This window comes from Triplophysa dalaica, chromosome 8 (assembly GCF_015846415.1).
Source record: "Triplophysa dalaica isolate WHDGS20190420 chromosome 8, ASM1584641v1, whole genome shotgun sequence".
Taxonomy (NCBI): domain Eukaryota; kingdom Metazoa; phylum Chordata; class Actinopteri; order Cypriniformes; family Nemacheilidae; genus Triplophysa; species Triplophysa dalaica.
Window position 1 is genome coordinate 18,522,108 of NC_079549.1, and position 18,784 is coordinate 18,540,891.

Sequence of the window (18,784 nt, forward strand, 5' to 3'; positions counted from 1 at the left end):
ACAACCAGCTGTCTACTCCACCCCCCCCCCCACTTCTCCCATTCGAGTTCATTCAGCAGGAGAGGGCCAAAACACAACCAAAACAACAGGTATTATCATTGAATTAATAAGGATCCACCTACAGAACATATAAAAATTATTGTGTAAGTATTTGTGTGGTAAATTCCTCCCAAATAAGTCATATTTTCATTCTTTTCATAATATTATTATACAATTTTTACTACTGATTGTTGTTACATAAACAGTACACAACTGGTGATTTTGCGATGATAAAAAAATTGCCTAAATGATAAAATACCATTCCCAAGTACAAGCACCATAATTGCTCTCCGAACACTATGTATGTATAAAGAGAACAAATGCATATTCAAGAAAAAACACCCGACTCATGCCTTTCCGACAGCGTGCTTGATGACATCATAGTATTTCCTTGAGTGGCGTCTCTCTTGTAATTACACAGCGGAAAGGAAAGCACGACGGGAGAATGGGGGAGGTGAACTCAGATTGTGGCCATACTTGTCTTAGAAAGAGAGGCTGAATTTTTTAAGTTCTGCGACAAGGTCTAGACAGACATTAAAAAGTCACACCTAAATCACTTTCCAGTCGGCAAGAGAGATAAGTCTACACATCTCACTCTCAGCCACAACAGTCCGATTGAGAACAAGAGTATTTGTCTACCTGTGAGTGGAAGTGAGATAATTGTCTTATCTAAAACGCTGAAGAAACATGGACATGGCACATGCAAGATGTGCTATTATTTTAGGGAACTAGGACAAAGCAATGTAGATGTGGGTACATTTTAACATTTTAATAAACTATACATTGGTTTTAGAAAACATGGGAATTCACATACTGTATCTTGACATTAGATGTAAGCACACATCCACTTAAAGCAGCTCACTTAAAACATTTTTAGTTTTTAATATGATAAAACGTAGATATAGGTTTAGATGTAAAGGGGTGGTTCACTCAAAACAGAAAAATGTGTCATCATTTACTCACCCTCTTGTCAAAATAAGATATTTTGAAGAATATTCAGGTAACCGAACAACGGCGATAACCATTCACACTTCTATTATATGGACACAAAAACAAAACGAGTCAGTGGGTGGGTACTGCCGTTGTTTGGTTCACAACATTCTTCAGAAATTTTCAAATATTATTATTCTTGTGTGTTCTGCAGATGAAACAAGTCAAACAAGTTTGAAATGATAAGAGTAAATAGTGACAGAATTATTCATTTTGGGTGAACTTTCACTTTAAGCTATAAAAGCATAAAATGTGTGGATGCTGAAATGAAAAGACAAATCATGAAAATAATTTCACAACAAGTGAAGGTTTTAATGAGGTTATTATATTTTGAGATGTTCAGATACATGGGATTAACCCCACCAGAAGATACTCAAGCACCAGTGTGAATTTGAGCTCACACATCCGAGTTTATCAGTTTCAACGAGTTTATTTGTTTCCAGACACCACTTGTCTTGAAATTGTGTATCAAATGCAATAAAAAAATTGGGGCCTACATGTCCAAATCATTTTTTAGGAAGACAAGATGAGGTTCAATGAGGAATGTCCTCATTATTTAATTATCTTGCCTCTCACTACACACCATGACATCTACCGGAGACAGGAATACAACAGGTGAAAAGTAGGTTCAAATCTAATTAGGCACGTAGTGTGGCACCTTTTCGTCGCTCCAACTCTCCACGTGGCATCTAAACAACCTGGCATTATTTATCTGTTTGGGTGTCCTAATGTGTTACATCCTGACGTTTGACACCCTAAGCTCTTGTCTACCTTCACAGTGTCATCCTCTGTGTTTGTACGTGAGCCAACACCGAGGGAAAACACAGCTACCTCTGCAAGTCCACCTGAGCCAAATCCAACCTAATCCGTTGTTTAAATAACATCTATTAATATAAACTGGGCTACCTCTGAAGGCTTGAATAGGGGTCATATAAAAACAGACAGTGGAGCCTCAAGGTAACGATTAAATCGAACAAGAAAGCAACTATTCTCATGTCATGGTATGCCAGTCAATTCAGATCAGCTGAGGTGAGGTGACCAGGTCATGAACAGTTTTTCAGGATCAAAAGTGAAGCGCAATGGAAACTTGCGTGTCATCTTGTGACCCTAATCCCAAAGGTGACCAGAGTGCATTTATGAGCAAATTAAGGTATAGTAAATAACCTTTTGTACAGATACAATACACAATTATTTACAAAAAATAGATTGACCAACCATCATACACAATAATGGAGAAGTTAATATTGCTGGTTACTACATTTTCATAACGGTCTATTCAATATTTTTTTAAATAAGACACTAACATGTAACTGTCATAGATATTCCAAATCTAATATGAATGAGCGCGCATGCGTGCCCTGTTTACGAGTAATTGGAATTCATTAACACGTCTTCAAATCTGACGTTTACAAAATATTTGTATATATACGTTTTCGGGAAGGTCCGTTTTACTTGCGAATTACTCAAAATTTAAACATGTATTAATGAATGTTTCATGAATGAGGCCCTTTGGATGCAAACTATGTGTGTAGACTAATAAGTCTCAAGCTTAAGTAGGGCTGTACAGTGCGCATGCTACGAAAAAAATCGGTCTGTGCAAAGAATAAATTTAAGTGTAGCACGCGCGCATTACATTTTGGCAGGTGCATTAGACAGAGCCGCTTGTTTGTGTAAAGTGCGTCTGTCATTGTGCTTGTTCGTGTGTGGGGTTAACTAATGGCGCACCACTATTTATTTTTGTTTTTATTTCGATTTTGCAATTAAAACTTGTTTTCCAGATGCATCGAGTTCATTAATTTAGAGCCCTATGATCCGACTGATGTGGGAAGACACGGAAGGTATCATGAAAGCGGAATTCTACTATTTAAATATGTCCTCTGCTTGTTCTGTGTGTCCATGAGTGAATGAGTTGCAAACTTTAAAATGTTACAAGTGTGACACTCGTGGATTTGTCTGTATCTCACTATACAATAACATGATCATGTGAACTTCATCTACAGAGCTGTTCTGAGATTTTTGTAACGAGTGTTTCAATGTTTGAGTGATGCTATTGTCAAACACACACTGATACTCAAGCGTCCTCGCGACAACCCATCAAAATAATAGTCCGGTAAATTTCAACCAGATGAAAAAAATATAAATTTATAGTTAATTCATAAACTCTAGTAAACACTATAGTAGGGCTGCCCTGACTAAAGATTTTGTGGTCGACCACTACTACTTGTTCATTTAGGCAATTAGTCGACTATTCGCACATTTGTGATATTAATTTAAATATTAAAATATACATGGGGAATGGGGACATCAGATGATGGTTTAAGCTGCATGGATGAAAAATATTTTTTATGTAACATTCCTAACATTGTTCTACATTACAGAGATATACAAAACAATAATAAAGAGCCTTCAAAATGTGCTCTAGTGCACGCAAAGTTAACGTACAACCTACTTATAGGGCACCAAATGAGTGCCACAGGTCCCCCCTAAAACAAAAAGGCCAGGGTGGCATCAAAAGTCTGTGTTACATCCACATGCATGTCTCAGTCTATTTATTATTGTGTTTGCCTAGCCTGTGTTGGCGCGAGAGAAAGAAAGGGAGCTCTATACGTCCTTGTTCCTATAGATGCTTTCAGAGGTAATGTGGCATCAGGTCTAACAGCAGTGGGTTAGAGGTGTGGCGCATTAACTTGTACGAGGGCAAAAACTGCCAAAAAGGGCTGGATTTCTTACAGGGCTTTAGGGGATTGAGTGATTTACTATGTCTCTCCTGCATTATAAACGCCTCTTGGCTTTAATGAGCTCTTGACAAGCAGCGTGTTTGTACAGTGTTTCGGCACCACAACTTTCTGATTGCAGAACGTTATGCGACTACTTCATTCTCGTGCCTGAACGCAGCCTTTTAAATGCCGTACTCATGAAAAGAACCCTATACAGCCCGACACACGTACAATACGATAGTCCCAACGGGTGTTTAATAAACTGTGGCGAAACAGAAAAGAGAATAGTAGTTTGCACAAAAAATTTAAATGTTCTGCAATAAAAGTAAATAAGGCCTGGGGCTTTCAAGGTCCTAAATTACTTCGACACATCATAAAAATGTAGATATTTTAAGTTTATGAAGTCGTAAAATAAAAGACAGAAAATTAAATCGTTATTCAGTGAAGTCTGAAGGACTCTTTGCTGCATTCATAAAAAGAAGCTGCGACATCGCATTTGAATGAGACATTCTTTTGTCAATGAATCAGTTCATTCAGTTCACAAAACATGTCTGAATGATTCGTTCATTAATTGACTGACCCAGTTATTGTGTCCAGCTTACTGTTTTTAAGCCTTAAGCCTTTCTCATATACTATTACTTTATGATAAGAGTTTTGAGGGGTGACTATTTCTTTATGAGAGCAGACTTAACAGTTGTTTGTACTAAATCAAGTGCTCACACAGTTGTAAAATTCACATCAGAAGTTATATGTTACATATACATTTTTACATTTTGTTTCTTACTTTGTGGAATCACACCAATAACCAAAGACTAACGGAAACTGACAAGGCCAAGAACAAATATGGGCAGATGGCATTTTGTAAGGGCATGCCTAAGGAACTTACCAACTACAACTCAGTTTCTATTTTTTAACATTGAAATATATTTAGATTGAAATCAGATTCAAGAACTACAGTGTACATAAAAAAATAATAAAAGGACTTGGACAATGGCATGTCAAGCAAATGCTTTTTTAGTAGACAAACATGTTTTCACAAAGGTTCAAGCGTACAAATACAGCTTAACAAAAAGTAACTTTTACACATCACAACACAGACATTAAAAAAACAATACGTAATTTTCATTTTACACGGGATAAACTGTAATTTTCTCAGAACATTGTTGGAAACATCTGGGATAATTTAAGTATGCAAGTGAACAAAATATATAATAACCCTTACAGTCACTTGAACATTGTATATGAAAATGGAATGAATTCACTGTTAGAGATGAGTAACAAGATCAGAATTCAAAGTGACTGGCTGCTATAATTTTCATACCGTACCTGACCATGTTGGCTGCACTTAAAAAGAGGAAAACAATCATGCTTTGCCTGAATACATTTATAATTAAGTCATTGTGTTCTAAAAAATTTACTTTTGAAATGTTTTATTTTAAGGCCAGTATATTTGTTTTCAAGTAAAAATATTTATAAAGTATGGTCCAAGTTCATTGCACAATTGCTTAAACTTTAAAGGGTAAAAAGATGCAGACAGTTTTGATTTAACAGTGAGGACCATCAACATATTTCAAACAACAACGTTTGCAAAGCAACCTTGCATTAAGTCAAATGAGGTGAAAAATGATCAAACAAAAGAGATTTTGTGAAGAATCATCACACACTGAAAGTGTTGTCTGACATTCAGACTTATTGTCTGTTGAATTATCAAACAAAAATGCTTGAAATTGTTAATCTTTGCTGTAGGCATTCCTATGTCAGACTTCCCAGAACCCACCCTACCTTTTTCCAGTATCTCATAGTTTAAGTAAATAAATACCATACGGATGTTTAGGAGGCAGGGAAGAGTCTTTGGGAGAAATTAACAAAAGATAAGAGATGCACTCTGAATCCTTAAGCAAAAACAGGTTTGAGCAAAATAGAAAATGTTCCAGTTTAATTAAGTTATTGCAGCTTATCATTAGGATATTAAAGATTTGAGTAACTTTTACACAAGCATCTGATCATAAAAATGACAATATCATTTACCCTATTGTCTATTGTTCCCGAAAAAGCATCAGAGCGAAAGATCAAAAGCAAAATTATGCATAATGAGTTCACCTAGTGAAAACATAAGCCACAGCAAAAGCTACAACTATGTGACAAAATTCCACAGGTTTTCCCTACTATCAGCTAATAGATAGCAGGTGAAGAAGGAGCTTCAACAATGTCAACACCACAATTGAAACCAACCGCTGGCAGTTCTCCAAAACCCCACTCAACAAATAAAGGTTTGATAGTCAATAGTTGGAAATGCACAACACAAGTTATAAAAGGCTAATGACCAGTTTTGGGCACTTTTACTTTTGAAAGTAATGTGTTTCATTTAAAAGGGTTTAAGTCATTATGCTACATCATTTCTTCTCAAGGAAAGTAACACGCATACATATTCCACTGGCAGTGCTATTCTTACATGCTAGCCTTGCGGAAATATATTTAAAAATCAACATAATAATATAATATATTTTTTTTAAACACATATTTCTCATATTTTGCAATAACTTTTAGCAGATGAAATCGTGCCATTGATTAAACATTAAAATTGTTTATTAATTTATCTATCATCTATTTATCTGTTAATTTCTGTTGTTTCAAGCAACTATAATCTTTTTAACACTGTGTGTAAATGTGCAAGTTTTAAACCTTATATTAGTAAATAAATTTAATAATTAGAAAGACAGTGTGAATTACAAAGTATTGTAAAAAATCTAAAATTTTGTATATTCAAACACACAAACCTCTGAACACAATCCCACAGGAATTTGTAACCATTTTATGAGGTGGCTAACTCATATAACTCAAATATATATTCGTAGAATCTCATTCATACATTTTAGTATGATTTGCTTCACCCCAGTGATATTTGTTTTAGGGCTGGGGTTAGGAGAGGGGCTTCAGTATGGCATTTTTTAATAATCCTAAATTTTGGAATCGTATGAACTGATACCATTTAACCACCTTGTAAAATGGCCTGTGAGACCAAGCGGTAATGACATTCTTCCACTTTATATGAACAGTAAGCAAGTTTATTTAAGAACTGTAGAAGGACAAAACAAAAAAGACAACATGGCAACTACTGAGGACTTTTGAAATGTGTTCAAACATGTGCCAGCCAGAGGAGGATGAGTCTCACAGCTGACAGCCGGCTCTCTATTTCTTCGTAAACTTTAAAAAATCATCTTACAATGATTTTCCTTGTCACTATCGGCTGTGGCTTGTTTTCTCATGATTATTATCTAAGAAAAGATGCCTTCGAGCTATAATTATGACAGGTTATACACACATAAATTAAAACAGAATAGAGATTAATTCATTCTGTCACCTGACTGCCATAAAATGAGATTATGCAACAAAAATGAAAGGAGGTGGGGCGGTCGATCTGGTCAGACAAAATGCTCCAAACTCCTTTGGAAATGTAAAAAATTGGGATAACTGCTGCCATGGTCATTTGATTTGTTGCTCTCTAGATCTGTGAGCTGTTTGTTTATTTTACTGGATTCATGGTTGATCTGTGTTTTTTATTTAAAGGACCCAGTGGTTTGCTTTTTTTAGAGGCTTTGATTATGTGTTTTGGGTGTTTTACCATGGATGTTCATGTTTCTAATTATTTTGTATATATTTCACATATTTCAAGTCTATTGTTCACCGCTGTCCCTCTTCTTACAAAACGACTAGATTTCTTCAGGTCTTTATAAAATCCCTCCTTCCAAAACACTCTGATTGGTAAAGCTGACCAGGTCTGTCGTGATTAGGTCCCCCGCTTAGAGCGTGTGTGTGAAGATGTCCCACCCATACCATATCAGCAAGCTTCCGCTTCTCAGGCTGTTGTGATTGGTCACTTCAACTTCACTTTATCAGTTTAAAACATGCGGATGAATCGAAGTGTAACGGAGGTCTGCTAGTGCATGTGCAAACGTTAATCTTTGTTAAAGATCGCAGATTTTAACAAACTATGGCGAGGGAAATGACACCGGATTGATTGGCATCAGACCAGTTTTATTAATTAACACTATTAACAGAAGCGTTAGTTTTGCCTTTTTATATTGGACACGAGTTGGGTAATAAAACAAGCAGATTCACCAGGAGACATTTGCAAGCAGGACTTCAAAGGACGTTTCATAGAAGTGTTTTAGAGGTAGGCTATGCCACACACACACACGCACAATATCAGTGTATTACACAGAACAGCTTTCACAGACGATGTTAAAGTCATGGAAGGGCTGTAGTCTGATTCCAGCCGTTTTCTGTGGTTCTTGAAAAGCTAATTCTGTTAAAGATAATATCTCGCTTGGCACTGAACTGTGAGCTTTATCTTTTTGCAGGTATTGTTTATGCTCTTAGAGCAACATTACACACTAACTAAAGGTTGAAAAATGTGATCGCGGGGAATGTGGCTTTTAACCCAATCGACTGTCTAGAACAGGGGCTTCAACTACTTTTCTTTGGGATACCTAAAGTATAAATAAGGTGTGGGCCAGATTTTGACCTTATCCTAATTTCTACTGTTATTTTGGATTTCTGTTATTTATGGCACTTTGTTTCTTTTATATTATTTTTGTTGCTTTTACCTATAAGTCATTTGTAAAAACCATGCACACAATTATCGCAATTAAATATTGCCTTTACAATGGCGTCTATTAAAGCGAATCAATTGGTGTGTACAAGAAACTGAACACCAACATCCTATTATCACATCTTTGGGGGAATTCCAATGGCATTCATATGCCCTATGCACTAAGAAGGGCAGATCCTTTGAAAAGCAAGTTCTGGAAGGAGATGAACAGCTGTTTTCGTATATATAGCCGTTTAAATCTACATAATCAAAAAATGCAGTAATAAAAACAACACATTTTTTACCTTCTCTGAGACAACAATTAATGCTGTGTACCCTTCCTGCAGCTAATTTCAAGGCCAGAAGGCATGTGAGGAACGCAACCAATCACGTGCCCAAACTAACTGTCTGTGGATTTCCGATTATAAGTTTGAAAATAACATTACGTTTCTTAGACAGACTGATCAATTCACTTTATTAGACTTCAATTTATACTTTTGTTTCTGACTATGTGCAACCCATGACCTTGGTGTTGCTAGCACCATGGTCTAACCTCTGAGCCACAGGAAAGTGAATTACTTGTGAATTACTTTTCTATTGAATGCAACAATGTTCTGGACTTTCAAAGATGTGGTGTCTCAGGACGTGCATTGGAAGCACACAGTTCTTAAAGTCTGTTAAATGTTAAGGTGGGCTAGGTAGAGATGATTGGTGGGACGCCAGTTGACAAGCTCTGGTCTAGAACATTCTCTTCCCAACAAATCTGATTTCATATCCAATCAAGCAAAACTGAATAAATAAAACACACAAAACTCTTACGAAAACAAAAAACAAACAACACAGAAATTAGCATTCACCATGGATTAATGTTTATATTGTCCACGTTCTTCCCCCAGAAGAAAACAGGTCATTGTCTAGCTAATGTTACGTGACCTCAGTGGGGGTTCTGTTTCCTGGATTAAGCCGCTTTTTCTGAAACAGGGCGGATGGAGTAAGTGTCTCTGTGATGTTAACTTGCTACGTATAGGCTGGTGTGTTCACAGAGACAGTCTGGTAGAGTTTTAATGAGATTCAACAGATTTGCAGTGATTATGTTCACGCCCCTAATGCAAGCAGTAAACCAGCCAACCTTTAACACACAACGCTTTGCTCCTTATTTTCTAGATTTTGATCAATTTGCTTCATTTTGCCAATACCAGGCATCTTTTACCATGTCAAAGGTAGCATTTCAATGGAAGGCAGAAAAATCTTAGTTACTGGCAAGCGTTGCTAAGGGCCCAGGTTCGAGAGGTGTTAAGTGACATTCAGCAATGACAGGAATGACTGCAGCTGGTGGGGGTGTTTAAGGCAAGCAAGAAGCCCTAGGACATTCTCAAATGGACTGTCCAGTTTACAGCCCATGTTTATGACAGGTATGTGGAAATGCCCTGAATTCTTGGCTCGCCCCCCCCCCCAAAGTTGATTGAAGGAATCAGCCTACAGACCTAAGACGTTGCTCAGATCATATCAGGGACTTATGAATTATGACAAATAGCATCACGTTTTCTGTTTTTTGTGCATATACGATTAAAGTTCAATCACATTTAGCGAGTACGAACTGCAACAAAAAATAAATGACAAAAAATCAGAATTCTAAAAATCTGTTTCTAGCTACATTACTATGTGGTTTGAAATCCTTTTCAAAACGCATTTCTGGAAATCTGTTTCAGTCTGAATGCTCGTATATGATTAGCTTTGGGCTTACGTTACGTTCTCGCGCCAGGTGAAACACCACGTTAAAATGGAAGAACAAGAGAAGACAAGAGCACTGAATAAAGCCACGCATAGCAGTATCATATGCTTCAGCAGCAGGTTCATTAGACATATATGTAGTAATCCAGCACAGCGGCTACATGTATTGTAAGAAAATTTAACCATGTTCAAGTCTACAAGCGCTGCTTTGACTGATCAGCATATGACATCACAATACTGCTAAGCTTTTACTTAATTTTTCGTTCCCTTACTTTCCTACTGTCTATTGTTTTATTTTATTTTATTACTAACATGTGTTTCCAGTACATTCAGACTTTCTACCATAGACGCACTTACAACAGCGGAAACCTCAGCACCATCGTCGGTCACTCTGCACTAGCCCTCCACAGTCTGCTTGACTGGCTGTAGGGCTCTGGAACTGCTAGTCATCTGTCAATTAAACATATTCTGTTTCCATCTATTGTCCTCCAGGTCAACTTCTTAGAAGACATTGACACGCTGCCGTCCTCTATCCCTGAAGACGGCCCTCCACTGGTAATACTGGTCGACTTCAACATCCACAAAGACAAACCACAAGCGCCCGACTTCTTAGCTCTCCATTCCTCGTTTGATATTCACAGGTCCAACACCCCTCCCACCCAAAGAGGACAACAGCTAGATGTTGTTCCGAATTGTAGCTGCATCGCTGTTTATATTCTAACTACTCGCGTGCATGTCTGTGACCATTTTTTTTTTAAGTTACGGTAAAACTTCCTGTAATCCCACCTCCCCCTTTCTGTCGTTAACTTTGTTCCCTCTCTTGCACTTGCTTTTCATCCATGGTGTCTTCCTTCCTACCCACTACAACCCTCTACTCATCTCTCAAAGTTGAGGAAGCTATTGATAAGCTCTGTACAACCTAAACATCCTGTCTTGACAGTGTCTGCCCTCTTACCTATAGGCCTGCACGTGCTACACCCTCTTGCCCCTGGCATTCTGGGACTCTCCGCTACCATAGGACCAAGCTTAGGGCTGCGTAGAGGCATTGGCAAAAGTCTAGAGACCCTGCTGATCTCTCCAAGTATCAACATCTTCTTAACTTCTTCGCCTTTGATATATCTGCTGCCAAATGAAGAACTTTCATAACAAAATCCAAATTGCATTGCAACTTTTCTCAACCTTCTCCCCTCTTCTCTGTTCCCCTCCACCTCCTGCCAATACCTTGCAAACTGCTGATGATTTTGCCAACTTCTTCACTGATTAAGTGGAGACCATCAGCAGACAACCATCTACTCAACTCAACCATGATCTCTATCTTACCCCATGCTATCCTCAACTCCCTTCTTTCTCTCCACTCTTGGCAAACGATGTCTCAAAAATTCTCCTTTCCACCTGGCCTATCACAAGCCCCCTGGACCGGATCAATTCCCACCTCCTACAGGCTATCTCTCAGTCTCTACTGCCTCAACTCGCATACATTATAAACACCTCCATCACCACTGGTACAGTTCCCACCTCATTTATACAAGCCCTGGTAACACCTTTACTAAAGAAACTAACACTCCACCCCTCAGTGGTCAACAACTATAGACCAATCTCACTCCTGCCTTTCCTTTCCAAGGCCCTAGCAAGGGTAGTATTAAACCTATCTCTCACAGCACGAGCTTCTAGACAGACAGCAATCCGGCTTCAAGAAACGACATTCTACGGAGATCACTTTCATGTCTGTCGTCGAACACCTACGGCAGGCAAGGGCTAAATCCTTGTCATCTGTCCATATTCTGCATGATCACTCTGCTCACTTTGACAATTGAAACCACAAGATCCTGCTGTCAACTCTCTCCAAACTGGGCATCTCTGGAACTGCACTCAACTGGTTTGACTCTTATCTCACAGGCAGATCCTTTAAGGTATCCTGGAGAGGCGAGACATCCAGATCTGCGATGTCACTGTTCGGTCTGCGCAGCGATGTACTAAGATGATAACATACATCAGAGACAATGAATTCATATTCACAATGTTGTCAGCTTGTTGCGTTCACAGCATGTACCTGGTCCACAAAAGAGAGGAAAAACATTTGCTGTGTAAATCATAGTCTTCTAACCCTGTAAACAGATTGCTCAGAATGACCCTCAAAGTGACTTCTAAGTAATCGAATGCAGTTCATGTTCATTTAACCACTAATAGAAGAGTCTTGAGAAAAGTGTTAAAGCATTTAAGGTACTTTAATCTTTTATTTATTTATAACTCCAATTTTCAAATACATTTATTTTTTCCACTGTAAATCCTCAACTGTCTCAAACAAGTACTGATTTTGAGGTTTCTGAAATTTCATCATACGATCTACAAAAGAAACAATCACCGTTACCCTCTGGCAAAGTAACATCAAAGAAGCCACTAAGCATGTGTGCAAAAGCAAGCAGCGAAGAGTTAATTCATTCCTCCAACACTGAACCAATGGAAGGGTTACAACAGCACAACAGGGCAACCTAGCAACCTCTGACCTTCTCTTCCTGTGGTGCTCGAAGAGCAAAGTAACCCTTATGAAACTCATTCCATCCACAAAACATCTGTATCTTAAATTTATCTTGTGGGATTTGGATGAGTAATCTCAGTTTTTATGTTAAAAGTGAATGCAACGACAATATCTGCATCTGAAATGACCTTCCTCCATACTATATGGTATAAAAATATGCTTGGATGTTCAACTGGACACTATTTTGTGTCATAAGGTCACCAATTTCAGCAAACCAGCAAACTATGAGGCGGACAGCGCTTTCAGGGTACCAAAAAATGTATTCCTTTTAGTTAAAATGTGCTTGTTTAACAACACCCAAGTAAATTATTTTCCCGGCTCTTGTAAGTACGTCATGAATGAATGAACAGACACGAAACACAGCTTCACAGCCTGTATCTGTCCAACCTGTCAGTTTCTCTAGCACTCACATGTCCAGCATTCATTTATTTTTGGCACATCGGTGGTTTTGCGCAGAAACACGTCTTCACCCGCTTGATGGAAAAAAGCTCAGCTTTGAAGGGCCTCACCCAGCAACAAGCAAAGTTTCCTTTTTTATGAATACACAATCCATATCTAAAATCAAACCAGTATCAAGATGTGGCCCACCCGATGGTCCTTACAACAAGGAATAGATAATATTCAAAGCACCATATCTACAGAGTGACGCACGAAAGCATTTTATCAGCACATCAGAGTTTAATTCAGACATATTCCTGTCAGATCACGTTTTGACAATTTCACCGACACTAAGAAATGAACCGCGAGCATGTGTAGATTACAGAAAAGATGTGAGAATGTGAAAAGAAATATATGTATATCTATGTCAAGCCAAACGTTACAATTAAACATGTGGGTATTGTGAAAGTTCCTTCTAGGCTCTGTGAGGTTCAACAGATCCACTTTTTGGAATCCAAAGCCAAGACTGTGGAAATGTTCTGAGGAGTTTTCGAGAAGCATCAATTAGAGAATTAGTTAAAAGATAAAAGTGCTTGGTTATAAACAGATTTTAGTGATAAAACAGCAGGATATTTCTTGGAATAGAACCCTACCGAAGGGTATTTCTGTGGTACCTTTTAGGACACACAGCTGGTCAAACCACCTGTTAACAACCACAGTATCATTGGAATGTCACAGAAAAGCTGTTTGTGCTAAAACGCAAGGGCTTGGTCTTCCTCCTTGTAAAATGGACAGCGTACACCAGCACAAGGGGGACATGGCACAATTTAACACACACAAAGTGTGGAGTTCAAGGAGAAATGGGGTCAGAGGTGAAATCCTCCCATGACAGAGGTTCTCACATACTGGATGGTGGGGGAGACGGGTCCGGAGCATGTAATCAGAAGGGTGGAGGAGACTGCACTATAAGTTACACACCTGTCAGGCTTGAACATAGAGGTGAATGAGGGTCACGATGCAATTTGTTTGTACATTGGATTTTCTAAAAATACTGCGGTGAAGTTGCCTGGTGATTCTTCTTGGTGTCAATGCTGAGGCAAGGTCACAGGCTAAGTTGAATATGTGTGAATATGTTTAAGTACATAGCTAAACCCATAAATAACAATAAAGTCTTCCCTGGGGGGCGGGGGGGTGCAAAAGAACATGAGGTATGGTCGTTAATGTCTTAGCATGATTTGCGAAGGACACATTAAGGGGCTGTTTATACAAGATTTTTTTTATTCTTGATCTGTATAAACAAGCAGTACAGTAGATGGATGAACTTTTACCTATGTTATGCATCTCATTTAGTAGGCAAACAACTGAAATTCACTCAACATCAAGGGTCTTCTACAATATTACAATTTATATAACATGTCTAACTACTTTTAAACAAGAATGTGCTCTCACAAGTGTGCTCACAAAGAACCCCATGTTCACTCTTTTTTTCATCTACCTCCCTGGCTACACTTTACTGTTCCATCAAAAATCCCCATAAACATAAAAATTAAGAAGCATTGAAATAAATTCATCCGCTTTATGACTTTATTATGATTCAAGACCTTTTAACAATGCAATTAGAGAATTTGGGCAATTTAGGGCAATCTAGTAATCTAATATGAAACAGCTTTCCACCTCACCCCATATTTTCTGGGACATTTTAGCAAAGTCTTTGCATTAAATGAGTATTTCAAATATTACTTTTTAATGAATTGAGGCCATTAAAAGGAATGATGTTGCCTCGAAATAAACAGGAAAGGCTTCACAGAACTTATTGGCAGAGGAAAGTTCACTGCTGCCCTCTAGTGCCCTCTCAGTAAAACTTGCAGATAACCAGAAATGGCATCTCCTCATTCAGGTTCACAGACTTAGAGATACAAAATCTCTGTCATTACCCCAAAAGCCACGCTAAACCACACAGAACCACACATTACGGGAAACCGGAGGCGTTTTCCAGGTCACCAGGCCACTTCAGAGGTCTTTAATTTATTTCTCTCTGGAAGCGTAAGTTTGTCATTAGCAGAGAGGATATTATGGTCGGGTCGCGTGCTCACGCACAGGCATTGCAAGCACGACATGGAGGAAAGAGTCATTTATGAGTCACAGATGAGTGTCGCCTGCCTGCTACAAACAGATTTAGCTCTACTAGATAGTTATCTAGGGTCAAGCAACAGCCACTTACAGCCACACAATAAGTTTAAACCACAGACCGGATCACCATAATGTCATTGCCATGGTCAAATAAATATCTAGACAGAAACTTGAAAAGACATTGTAATGAAATCTATCTATTGATTAGTTTAATTGAAATAGATGCCACAGAACTCACACATTGGCTCCAAAAAATGTGAATCTTGAATTTAACCATTAAATCAATTTGAACAAATCATAATAATAAAAATCTTTACACAAATGTTTTTGTTTAAATGTAATTAAAATCAGATAATAGGTCTAATGCGATACACATTAAAGGAAATAAAATGTTAGTTTCATACAATCAGTTTTTTTAAATCCTCAAGTTTAAAACCTGTAGGATTCATAGGCCCGGTTTATACTCCCGGTTCAATGTGACCCAATTTCTTTCAATGTGACACAGAACTGATATGACCCACCATAGTGTAAACAGGAAAAAAATCTTGCATTCGTATATTTCGAGATCAGTTTCAGGTCTCATTCATATGTGGAAATAAATCACATATAAATCAGATATGTTTCAATGTCATGTAAACAGGCAGGTCGGATTTTCTGAGGCATTGTGGTCTGTACGTATTAAAAAATTTGATTAAACAATCAAAGCTGCAATGATGGCTCTTTTCCTCCTCTTCTCCCTCAAAATTAATTTAATATTTGGCGAACTAGCCATATATCGCAGAGCTAACATCAAAGACAAGTTCGTCCATCATGGTTAGAGAGGAACTTGGCTCAATAACCCATGTTCATGCTCGATGTTTCAAATTTTGTGGCAAGTGTAAGAAAGTAAATCGGATATGTCACAATTGAAAGTACGTGTCGGATAAAATCAGATACAGGCAACAAATCAGAATTGAGCATCAAGACCTACAGTTTAAACAGGGCCTTTGATAAATGATGAAGTGTTGTGTGGTTATAACCAGTCTTTAAAATGTCTTCTTTTGCGTTCTGCAAAAGAAAGTCATACAGAATTGGAGTGACATGATGGGGAGTAAATATGATTTAAAATAGTTTTTTCTGTGTGTGTGAACGATCCCTTTAATGCTATAGCTCATGTTTGTTTTGGTCCAATACTGTAGCATAGGTGAAACAAAGTACTTAAAAACAACTGAAATCTAACTTAAATTCTCCTCTGGGCCCTAACAGAACAGAAAGGAACAACTGATAATGTGCCAGCAAAAAGATTTTTTGAAAATAGTATTTTAATGCTCCCGAGACATCTTTTGACACTATTTTAAAGAGCAACATCTAATCTGTCTACAACAAATAAGAAAGCCACAATCTAACCCACAGGCTCTGAATCAGTGGAGGGGACTGTAAACTTCCCAACTTTCCTGTTCTTTGAAGTGGCAATGCTGGTCAAACAATATAAACTATCCCACGACAAACCAGCCCAATCACCACCTGCTGAATGGCCTCTCCATTAGTTTAATGGAAACTTCAGCGTGATAACATTTAGGCTAGCTTTGTGATAACATCGAAAGGCCTTTAAAAATGATGGGTATTAATGTGAGCTTCAAAGAAAGTCTAGACATGATGGAGTTCCATCTGAATACTCCACCAGCATGACCAACCACAACATGCTTTCAACCATCTATTCCCATAAAAAGATCAACATGCATTAAGATGTAATCAAAGGAGCACTGATTTGGGATCTCGCTTCCAGTACATCTATGATGAACTGTTAAAAACTGTACAAAAGATTAATGCAAATGGTTAGAAGAAATAACATGGTATGTGTTGTGTTCTATGAAACAGTTGTGTTCTGTAAATACTTTCAGTAAATGAGTTATAAGTCAATCTAAATATCATTTTCCCCAAGATGTTTTATCAGAAATCTCAGTGCTTCCAAAAACAAGAAAGTCAACTGAAAGCATGAAGTAGTAAAAGACAAGAAAGGCCTAAACCTACCAAAAGCAACGTTTTCCAAACAACGGCATTTAACATTTGGACAATTCCAGCGTTATGGATGTGACATTTTGCGTTATGGACGTGACATAAAAATGCTCAGAGAATTAATTTGTTACGATAATATTGAACCATCTGAACCCTTGTTGATAATCTTAACATAAAAAAATGTCAGTCTATGAAAAACATGCGTTCAAAAAATAAATTTAAAATGCAAAATCCTGAAGGAATAAAACCCAATGAGTGGAGAAGGGATGCCTATAGAACATGAAATAGTTCCTTTATATTTATTATCGTGAATCCATTTATGAGGAATATGTAGCGTTATAGATGTGACAATCCTGAAAATGGCACTTACCTGACTATGAAAAATCATGCACTAAAAATAAAACAAATGCTTTATAAATTTGTAGAGAGATCTCACTATCAGTATTTGAACCACCAAACGTTAAAATCTATGCTGTTACCATAGTAAAAACCGCTGGTAAAACTTAATCTCTCGTTTTAAGGTTGACATTTTGACGGAATTGCCCATTTGAGGAATAAGTTACGTCTGATCAGCGTTTGTTAAAAAAACAACAATAGCCACAATACACAAAGCTACGATTGCAAGTAAATAAATAACATTAAATAATCTTCAAATCTACAATCAAGATTAAGCCAAAACACAGGGAAAGTTCGTTCACAATGTTAGCTCCACTTAAGTCGTTTTAACCCAAGAAAGCAAATGGCGTCCACTTATTACTTGAATTTTGACTCGTCCTCAAGTCAGAGGTCTGATCTCACGTTTCAGTTTTTTATGGCCAACAGTAAAATAAATAACTATTTTATGTTACATAATGCGTTTGTGAAAACAAATTGAACCTCCTGAATATGACTTACCCTCATTTCACGTTCTTTAGGAGGTATTTTTGTGCAATAAAAGAATTCAGGAGTAGGCTAAATTTCAGGGCTTACGGTCTCGTGCATTTGGCGTCTCCTAGTGACGACGAGCGTAACTGCTTGACGTAAAACGCTTATAAACGCAGGTTATGAACAAGAGAGTGTTAAATGTTTGCAGCATTAACAAGCTGTCGTGTGATTTAATATATTATCATATCGACTTTATACAGCTTAAAGGGTTGCAAAATAGGTGTTACCGTTTGTGCTGTTAAGAACATGGAGAGGCACCACTTGAGAACATGTGGACTCAATTTGATTTCATGTGCCGCTAGATGTCGTTATCTCCACTATGCTCGCGATTCTAAGCTCTGCCACTTCAAAAACAATTTTCTCTTACCTAGTTGTCCTCATGGGTGTCGCTACCCAATGCATTTTCTCTTTACTTGGGTAATCTGGCACTGGTTAAATCTGGTCAGATCTCACATTGAAGTTATAATGTCATGGATAGAGTCATGCATTTGAGGATTTATGTGAGTAAAGAGTGATTTAAAGATGGTTAGGAATCCCTTTTAAATGATGAAACTCTTAAAAACTACTTTTCAATTGTGCAAGGTCTGTGAATTATATGCTGTAAAATGTCATGTAATGTAAATGTTTACTGTAATGTCAAGAGTCATAAAGACATAAATTCAGGAGTAAGGTTTGGTGGGCTTTTCATGTTTGATATATTTTTAAAGGTAGGCCTAGATTCAAGTTTTGATCATTAACTTAAGCCTCCAACCA

At 37.6% G+C, this 18,784-nt stretch overlaps 1 long non-coding RNA gene across 1 annotated transcript in view; it reads right to left on the minus strand.

The window, feature by feature from the left end:
* LOC130427911 (uncharacterized) overlaps window positions 1-18,091 on the minus strand; it is a 63,106-nt gene extending 45,015 nt beyond the window's left edge. Inside the window, exon 1 of the long non-coding RNA XR_008907371.1 lies at window positions 18,002-18,091. This is a non-coding gene — a long non-coding RNA (uncharacterized LOC130427911). The remainder of the gene's footprint in view (window positions 1-18,001) is intronic.
* Window positions 18,092-18,784: the final 693 nt, after the last annotated feature.